Source organism: Urocitellus parryii, chromosome 8 (genome assembly GCF_045843805.1).
Source record: "Urocitellus parryii isolate mUroPar1 chromosome 8, mUroPar1.hap1, whole genome shotgun sequence".
Lineage (NCBI taxonomy): Eukaryota > Metazoa > Chordata > Mammalia > Rodentia > Sciuridae > Urocitellus > Urocitellus parryii.
The window spans coordinates 43,280,201-43,290,273 of NC_135538.1; the positions used below are offsets into that span (position 1 = coordinate 43,280,201).

General features: G+C 35.4%; 1 pseudogene; it reads left to right on the forward strand.

Annotated features, from left to right (window-relative positions):
• Window positions 1-1,001: 1,001 nt before the first annotated feature.
• Window positions 1,002-2,012, forward strand: LOC113186586 (membrane cofactor protein pseudogene; annotated as a pseudogene).
• The last annotated feature ends 8,061 nt before the right edge of the window (window positions 2,013-10,073 follow it).

Here is a 10,073-nt window from a genome sequence, read left to right on the forward strand (position 1 = left end):
TGGAAGTATAGCTCATCTTTGGTACCTGCATACCTTATGACCTATAGAGAGGGAAAAAAAACAGAGAAACAATCAAAAATAAATTGCACATATTCACAAGAAAAATATACTGAAATGGAGACTTGATAAATCCAGTGTAGTAGATGCTGCTGATGCCCTATATCTTATGCCTCACCCTACTTGAGATCTCTGGTAGTAGAAAGAAACAATCTTCAGTCACTGACAAATTTACACATCAAGTGTCCCATCTATCTTCTTATTGTCCTGTTCAGAGGCATTTCTTGGAGGCATGCTGGAATTAATAAACCCACCATATATAAGAAAGGCTTTGAGAGATAATGGAATTTCCCTCAAGTAGAGGAGATACTAATAAGTACATCGATGCCTTGGGTACTAATCTCTGTAGGCTAATTCTGAGTATGTTGCACATAGTTTCTTACAGAGACCATTGAGAGATTCAGCCTCTTGTTGCCTACAGGGGTAACTCCCATATTAAAACATCTTTTATTATTGGCTTTTCTTCTTTACCCATGTCGTTTCTCCAAGTTTCTCACTTGGGCATTCAAAATGCACTACTTTCAAACACAGAGTTGCCTTGGAGTTTCATCTGGGGCAAACCTACATTGAAAAACCTAGTAAACCAATATCTGAGAATCTTTCTTTATCAGTTAGAAATATTGGGACAGGAAAACCTTATGAACAAAGATTGAGTCCTGGTGGTTTTAGTTAAGTGACACAAACCTCCCTGAATCTATCAGTGAGGTTACCTTAACATTGAGATCTCAATTCCAATACCGACATATTGACCAGGAGAGCACCTCTAAAACACTTTTTGTGACTTTCCTGGGTGTGTCCGGACCACACCCACTCACATATAACTTTGGACACTTCCTGAGTCTGGGATTGTTGCGTTTGGTCACTAGACTCTGGAGGGACTCTGAAAACCTGCTCAGCTGGTTCTCGGTTTCTTCCTCATCTAAGGAAAAATAAGGAGATCCATGATGTGCGCTGGACCCACCCAACACCGCGGGAGCCTCTTTGCATTCCAGTGCTTCGTTCTGGTGGCCCTGGTGTTCTTGCTGTCTACTACATCCTCTGAAGCCTGTGGTGAGCCACCAACATTTGAAACAATGCAGCTCACTGGCCAATCTAAACCCCTTTATGAGGTCGGCGAGCAAGTACATTATGAATGTAAACCTGGATACGAGCAGCACCCTTCTTTCGCCACTTCTACTACTTGTGGTGCGGATGGCACATGGTCCTCTCTTTCGAATTATGCTTGTTCTAAAAAATCATGTCCAGTTCACCCGAATCCTATTCATGGCAAAGTAGTCGTTCCTAATGGAAGCGTGGAGCTTGATACAAAAGTTGAATTTGTTTGTGATGAGGGATTTTACTTAGTTGGTACGAAAATTCTACAATGTCAGCTTCAAGGATCGAATATGAGTTGGAGCGGGGATCCCCCACGATGCGAAAAGATTTTGTGTAAAGCGCCTCCACAAATAAAAAATGGGAGATACGCCCCAGCAGACAAGAATGAATATGAATTTTCTAAAGTAATATCTTATAGTTGCGATAACCGTTTTGAAGGAGACAATCTTACACTTGTTGGAGCGAGCCTTCTTCGTTGTACTGAGAATGGAAACTGGAGTAGTGACGCTCCTCAGTGTAAAGTGGTCAAATGCTCACAACCAAACGTTCCAAATGGGAGACAGATATCAGAAATGGCAGAAGAATATGGCTACAATGCAATGGTTAAGTTTGAATGTGTGAAGGGTTTTTCCCTTCATGGAAGCCCCGTGGTTGTCTGTGGTGGTGATAGTGCTTGGGAGCCCCCAGTTCCATCATGTTCTTTAATCATACCTGTTTTCAGTAAAGTTAGATATCCTACCATGGCAAAACCTCGAATTGCTTCAGGAATACCTCGTCAAAATGAAGGATCACTTACTTGTAAGGCTTTGGATGAATGGATCCTTGCTTTGACTTTTATAACTCTGTTGGAGTTACAATAATTGACATCTGAGGATACAAATGTCATCAAAGCAGGAAGAAAAGGAAAACAGAACCAAGCACCCCAACAGAACAATGGTTTCCACAAACGGGTTTTCAAGTTTTTTGGAATTCTATTAAAATCCTCAGCTCTAAAATAGTTATTCTCTAGTTTTAGGCTCATAAATGCAACGCTCACGTCAAAGCTAACATTTTCATGTGGCTTAAATACACTCATCATACTTTAAAGCTTCTTGTATGTCAAGGTATGAATAGATTGCCTGTTTTCCCCTAAATAACACTTGTATTTATAGCGCAAGTCAGTGTTCTTGGGAGCATTCAGATAGGGATATTTCCTATTTTATAAAATCTGAAAATGAAATTACATTTCATGGGTAAAGAAAGTGATTTTGACTTTTTTTTATTCAAAGATTAATACAAACTTTTAAGATTACTTTCAATAACTAAAATGTATTATATACAGGGTTCATTGTAAAAAAAACCTTATGAATATGAATACACTCAGCCTTTATCCATTAACAATATGAACTCTGATAATTGAAAATATGGAAAAGTTGACCTCATTGACTATTATTAGAAACTTTTCTGAATGTTAATAGAGTAAAATTCTATTTTTTTGTAAATACTTCCAATACACCATATATATGTGTGCAAAGAAGTGTATATACATATACACTTGTACATGATGAACACAAAAAATACACATATACATGTATGTACAAATATGCAAACATACACGTACATACAGGCACACAAATACAAATACACACAATCTATACAACTTGATTTTGAAGTTTTTCCTCTTGGAGTGATGTTTCCATCACAGTTTTCTACCCTGCATGAGGTTCCATGAAATCCAAAAATAAAGGATATATATATATATATATATATATATATATATATATATATATATTCTTGAAACTAAGGATATTACCTGTCTTAAAACTCCAACCATATTCCAAATTTTTGGTGGAGTATTAAAATGAGGGAAAAAGAAAGAGAAAGATGCAGGGATAGAGAAAATTCTTTTCTATAGTGAAGATAAAAAACATATCAGAGGCCACAAATATGAAAAGTTTGCTGTTTCATGGATCCTTAAAATGTATTTAATATTATGTCTTCAAAGAGTTTATAGAGTCAACTGAAATGCTCCTTGTCATTTTAACTTAAAAAATAAACAAATTATAAATTACAGGATAATTGCAACTATCTTAAATAAAAACCTAGAAAAAAAAACAAAAAAAATTAACAGTAATTTCCAAAAATCTCTGAGTTATATGCTATAGAAATAGTATTTATTTTAATAGTTATATATTTCTATAATTACCAATTGTAAAAATAAAATTTATATAATGCATTTGTACATGTAAAAAACTTTGTGTCCAAGTGTGCACGTACGTGTACATTGTGTGTATCAATGAACAAAAGCATGTTTAACTTAGTTTTACAAAAGACAAAGAGTAGTAATTGTTGCCCTTTGATATTTAAGGCTGGGGTCAGCACCTTGGTATACTACATCTTGTGCTCTATCCCTTGTTTCATTTTCTATTCCTGCTGATCTTAGATGCAGGCTTCTGTTAAACTAAGATATTTCCTACAAAAAGTATGTAATTCTGTCATGTCATATCAAAGACAGACATTAGGTCAAAGGCTATACTTCCAGGCATCAAATATAGTTCTCTTTTTTTATTTCTAAACCAAAAAATGATAAGTCAGAACTGAGCAACTTTCAGTAATGAGCTCTCCTTACCAAGCAATACTGAACAATTCTCTCAAGGTACATGTTTGAGCTACTTGTTTATTTTGACCTGGATTGGAATCCAGAAATAAGACTTTGTCTGTACAGGTTAGAGTTTTTTTCTTTTTCCTCTCTAAATTCAGGAACAATTTATTGTCTCTCCAGAATTATTCAATATGGAGGCTCTAGAGGATTTTGAAATATCCAGGATCTCTAAACACAAGGGTGAATCTGATTGGTATTTAACACCAGAAGAAAGAGGAAGTTCTACTTACTTTCTGCAGCCACAGCCCTCCATTAGAACAGCAAGAAACCTCAAGTACCACACATGTATCAGGCACATCATCTTGTCAAAAGATGGCCAATGTCTCATGTTTCTTATGACTCATGTAGGCTGTAGTATTCAATTGGTCCTAACAAAATATCTCATAGCTAGTCACATTAATTGAAGCACAAAGGAAAGAGGAAGAAAAAGAGATAGAAAGAAACCATATAAAGTAAAAAGGAAGAGAAAGAAATCCCATAACTACAATTGTAATATTTTTCCAAAGCGTAAAATCAATTAAAGCACATTTTTATGCTCTTTATTTGAATTTTTTGGCATCATCCTCCAGACATTCTGGAAACCATGTCAGATTTTGTAAAGAACACGGAGTATTTTAATTCTTTAAAGAATTTTTTATTTGTTTTAATTAGTTACACATGACAGTACGATGATCTTGACATATCATACATTTGAATCAGATGGGATACAATTTCTCACTTTTCTGAGTGTATAGGTTGCAGAATCATATTGGTCATGCAGTCACATATATACACACAGTAATAATAATGTCTGTTTCATCCTACTATCCCTCCTATCTCCCACCCCCCTCCCCTCCCCTCCCATCACTTCTTTCTATCTTATCTAAGATAATGCTATTCTTTTGTTTTTGTTGTTTCCTCACATCTTCATACATGTATTTTGTATGACAATGAGGGTCTCCTTCCCTTTCCCTCCCACCTCTCTTCCCTATGTAGAGGTAATCTTCTTCCCATGCTCTTCCTCCCTACCCCATTTTGAGTCACCTCCCTTATATCAAAGAAGACATTTGGCATTTGTTTTTTTGGGATTGGCTAGCTTCACTTAGCATAATTCTGCTCTAATTCCATCCATTTCCCTGCAAATGCGATGATCTTATTTTAATTCTTGATAAAGAGAACATTTCTCCTAAGAGGACTCAGAGCTATAAACAGAAGCGTTAGTGAAGGTACTTCTGTCTTCCTTGAGCACCAGTGTTGGAATGGCTCATATTTTCATATGCTTTTGAGATTTGTTTCTCCACTGGAGACCAAGAATTTGTTTGTCCAATGTGTCTATTCATGCTTCTCACAGTTACTTCCTTATAAAGCTTAAATTACAGGACTTTACAGAATTGATGTCATTCTTAAAAGAAGGCACCTGTCCCACAATAAAAGAATATCATGGTTGATTTACATTTCCGTGCAACTCTTTGTAAATTTTGCTATTTTCATTGTACATATAATCAACCTCATTTACAGCTCACATTAATAAATTCTAGTTTGTCAGAAAATATTTAATTGAATAACAATGTTATAAAAACATTTTTTGTTCTAATTAGTTATACATGAGAGTAGAATGCATTTTGACACATATTACATAAATGGAGTATAACTTCTCATTCTTCTGGTTGTATATGATGTAGAATCATACTGGTCATGTAATGATATATGTACATAGAGTAACAATGTCTGATTCTTTCTACTATCCTTCCTACCCCTTTTAAATGAATTACCAATAACTATGTCATTTGGGTACCTTTTATTGGAACACTGTAACTTCAAGTTACAGAAATGTATCATATAGCACCTAAATATTTGATATCTCTGTGGATTAAAGTATATTTGTAAGGGAATGTTGCTTCCAGTGCTTCAAAATGATTGCTAGCTCAATGCTGAAACATCAATTTTAAAAGCTAATGTATTTAAGTGGGCAGGAATCCACAGATGATCCATAAAATGTATTGACACAAAGGAACACAGAACTTATAGTTTAAATGAGAGGGATAAAACTATAAGGAGGAAAGGAATGAAGGGTTAAAAAAAAAAGAACACATGACAAGCTGAGAGAAATGCTCTGAATCAAGGAAGACAAAATTGCCCACTATAAAAGTAGGCTGTGCTCCCGTGGATACTCCTCAGCATTCAGATGGGTTTTATGACTGTTGCTTCATTTCTAATATCACTACATTATTTCTCATTGTAAACTTTATTGCCATGCTTAATAATCTACATGTCTCTCTTTTTAAGGCTAAAAATCTCAATGTATATGAGTGTATGTGTATATACATATATTACAATCTATTCATACAGTGAGAGCATATACACCCGCCCCCACACACATATACAGATAAACTTAATAAAGAGAAAGGTGAATAATAATATAATGCAATGGAATTGTTCGAAAATTTTGAGGAAAATATTAAAATTCTAAAACTAAAAAAAATAAGTATATGGAAGAAAAAAAAATGAAAAAAGAAAACTATCTTAAGGAGAGATAGAGGCTTGTTTCCACTACTGTGGTCAACATGTCCGCAGGGATGAATTTTCAGTTTGTATATTTGTTTTTGACTCTGTAATTTTGACCACTGTCTTTGTGTTTATTTCTCATCTACCTACCAGCTGGATATAGTAGCTCACATATTTAAATCTCCCAGTTTTGGGTGGGGTAGACTGGGGTGCTGATGAACTACAGAATCCTGTAGTGGGATAATGCAGAGTTCTATATTGGAATTTCCAGTTGTTGGGATTTAGACATTGATGAGTTTCAGAACACTGTTTGTGGGTTTTGAGTTTGGGGCCATTTCCCCTATTAGTGTGGAGCTTCCTGTCCCTGGATTTCAGTGGGCTTCTGGGGTGTCCAGAAAAATCCACTTTTAGGGCATAGGGACTAAGCCTCCACAGATTTCACCTTTACCATTATGGATGTGAATTACTAAGTATCTAAGAATGCAGATGGGCTTATATGGCCACAGCAAGCATCTTCACCATAGTGCTTATGGGGTGCCAGCTATTATGAATTTTTTTTCCTTGGAATGCAGAGCCTGAAAGGCCCAGGTAAAATGTTCTTTGTGCCCATTTCAATTTCTTTGCCCCAAACACCCTCTGGGGATTATTTCCTCAATTCTGGTTTTTGACTTCCCAATCCCCTGAACCTGTTCACTGCTGCATGAGTTACAAGGTGACAGCTTTCAGGGCCTGGGAATGTTTTTCTTACTTGCCAGCATTTTCTGAGCTCATGGAGGGCTGCCTGCACCCATGGAATGGTTTCACCCCAGCAGGACACTTTGGGCTTGTTTTCACTGAGACACTAATCCTAAATCTCTAAGGTATTATATTTTATGCACAAATCACTTTCTACAGTTCTATAAGTTTGTTGCTATACTTCATATGTGTCAGTGAGGTTTTGTTACATCACAGAGGAGCTGTCTTCCTGCATTGTAAGTCTGGTGCTGAGGAACTGCTGGGCTGGGTTTCTTTTCCCTACTTCAACAACTTTTCTCCCTCTGGAAGAATACTCTTTAGGGTAAGTTGAACTTGTGTTTCCAGCCCTAGGTCTCTCATATATGTCTCAGAATAAACTATTTTATATATATTTTAAAGCAGAATGATTGTTTTGAATAAAAAAATATCTGTTTGTATATTATATAGTGTGTTTTTATGTATATATATATATATATGTGTGTGTGTGTGTATACATATATTATGCTAATGCTTATGCATATAAACTTGTACATTACATTATAGGAAAAAAAAAACATATATCCCATGTTGTGTTTGTTGATGCTTCTAAGGTAGAGTAGTCTGAGGAGGACCATAAGTCTACTTGGAACAATATTCCTGTAGTCAAACACTTCAAAGAAGTATTAAAGATATTTATTCTGTGTGACCCAAAAACAGAAACCAAGACCAGTGTGTTATACATGAGAAAAATTTCAACTTCAAGGTTTTTTTTAATTCTGAAATTTAGAGCTGACCAATAATTTGAAAAATGAAAGACTTGATTTCAAATGATTTTACTTATCTCTGATTCCTAAAATGTGTACAATCTGTGTGTATTATATTTAAAATTTAAAAAATAAATTTAAAGAAATGCAGTGTTAAAATGGATTTTTATAACAAATATTTCATACCAGCAAGGCTTTACAAGTATAGATCAAAGGTTTCTATCAAATATTCTTTGATAAAAATTATTCTGGGGCTGGGGAATGGCTCAAGCAGTAACGCACTCGCCTGGCACGCATGGGGCGCTGGGTTCGATCCTCAGCACCACATAAAAATAAACATGTTGTGTCCACCCAAAACTAAATATATATATATATATATATATATATATAAATTCTCTCTCTGTCTCTCTCTCTTTTTTAAAAAAATGATTCTGTATGTTAATAAGGTGACTGGACAAACTAGTCTGTCGGCCTCTGTCCCTACTTTAGCCCTACCAGTCTTGTATCCTTAGAAATTCTTTGGAAACTGAAATTGTTGGTCACCCTACTTACATAGTGTGGACAGCTAAAAGGAGTTGTCCACACACCAAGGCAGTCAACCATGGCCAGTACTCACATATGAACTGTTAACAAAAAGAGCTACTTGGAGTCACTGATGCCAGAAATCATTGCTGTGTGGGTCCCTGGCGGGGATGAAGGAATCAGTGAGCACCCCCCTCACTGAGGGTAACTGTCTTTTGACTCCACTGCTGCTTTTATCCAGACAGTTCAATTCAGTTCAGAATTTGTTAGCATCAACTATGAATTCAGTCAAGGCATTCCCTGATAAGTCCCTCCACTGACTTTCTATTGCCCTTAGTGTATAGTCCAGGGTCATTAATAAGGCATCTAAGAAAGACCCAATACCATCTGCTCCTTGATTCCCTTTCCATTCTTACCTATTGTCACAATGTTTGCAGTAATCCAGTAGCCTTGGTCCTCTTTCTATTCAACTGATATACAGAGCCTTCTATTCCAAGATCCTCAGTGATATCATACCCACTGGCACCTATTGGCCTACATAGATCCTACTTTTCCTACAACTTCCAGTTCTTCTTGGCCTTCTCTCCTGACCACTCCAAATAATGATAAGATTAAGTTTTTCCTTACCTGCTTATCTAATATCCTGTCCCTTCCCTTTCTAATATTTGTTGTAATAATAATTGTTTTTATATGATATATGTTAATTGTGGTTTTACTCATTATCAGAAAGTTCCAGGAGGGCAGTGATAATGTCAGTTTTGTTCTCTTCTCTTTCTGAGCAGCATGCTGGGATGTTGAATACACATGGTCACTGCTTTAATGTTCTCACTATATAGTTATTGTGCTTCAACACCACAGGTTATCAGAACTAAAAAAATTCAAGGCATGTGTTCACTTTAGCTATGGAGGAATATATGGTTTAGTATTGGTAATTCTCATTTCTGCTGCAACAAAACAAGAAATCCCAGTCAAAATGTATAAAGTACATTCCCACTAAAATGTAAGTGTAGCAATATTCAGTACTCTGCTTCTTATGGAAGTGATTTCCAATTGCCAGTAAGGGAACCCCACATCTACTTTAATCATTGTGTTCCCAAAGTCTGGTGCAATGAACTTTAGTAACATTAGGAGGATAATTAGTTTATAGATAAAATGAAAATTGTCTATGTTGCCCCATGAATTCATCATGCTTTATTTTTAACTTAATGTGATAATAGCATAAGCTACTCCAATTTAAAAGAAGCATAATTTCAAATACTTCAATTATTAAATTATTAAGATGAACACCAAACACCCTTATTGTAAAACCAATGTAAGAATCCAAATTGATGTCCTCTAAAATCCTATTTATATGCTTTGAATGTTTACAATTTAATGATTCCAAATGTTTATGGTGTTCCTTGGAAGTTTTTTTTGCCTTAAACCATTTTTTCTATTTTATGCTTTATAAAAACTCAATGATTGAATTTCAGCACCCAAGATTATAAAATACTATATTATAGAGCAGGAATTACTAGGGTATAGAAAGAACTCAAAAAGCTAAACACCAAAAATACAAATAACCCAATCAATAAATGGGCCAAGGACCTGAACAGACACGTATCAGAAGATGATGTACAATAAATCAACAAATACATGAAAAAATGTTTTGATGCATTTGATTGATTATCACAGTGACATTATCACTACCCTCATGGAACTTTCTGATAATGAGAAAAAACACAATTAACAAATTGAGCAACTTGAGAAATGCAAATCAAAACCAATTAGAGAATTGCAAATCAAAACCACTCTAA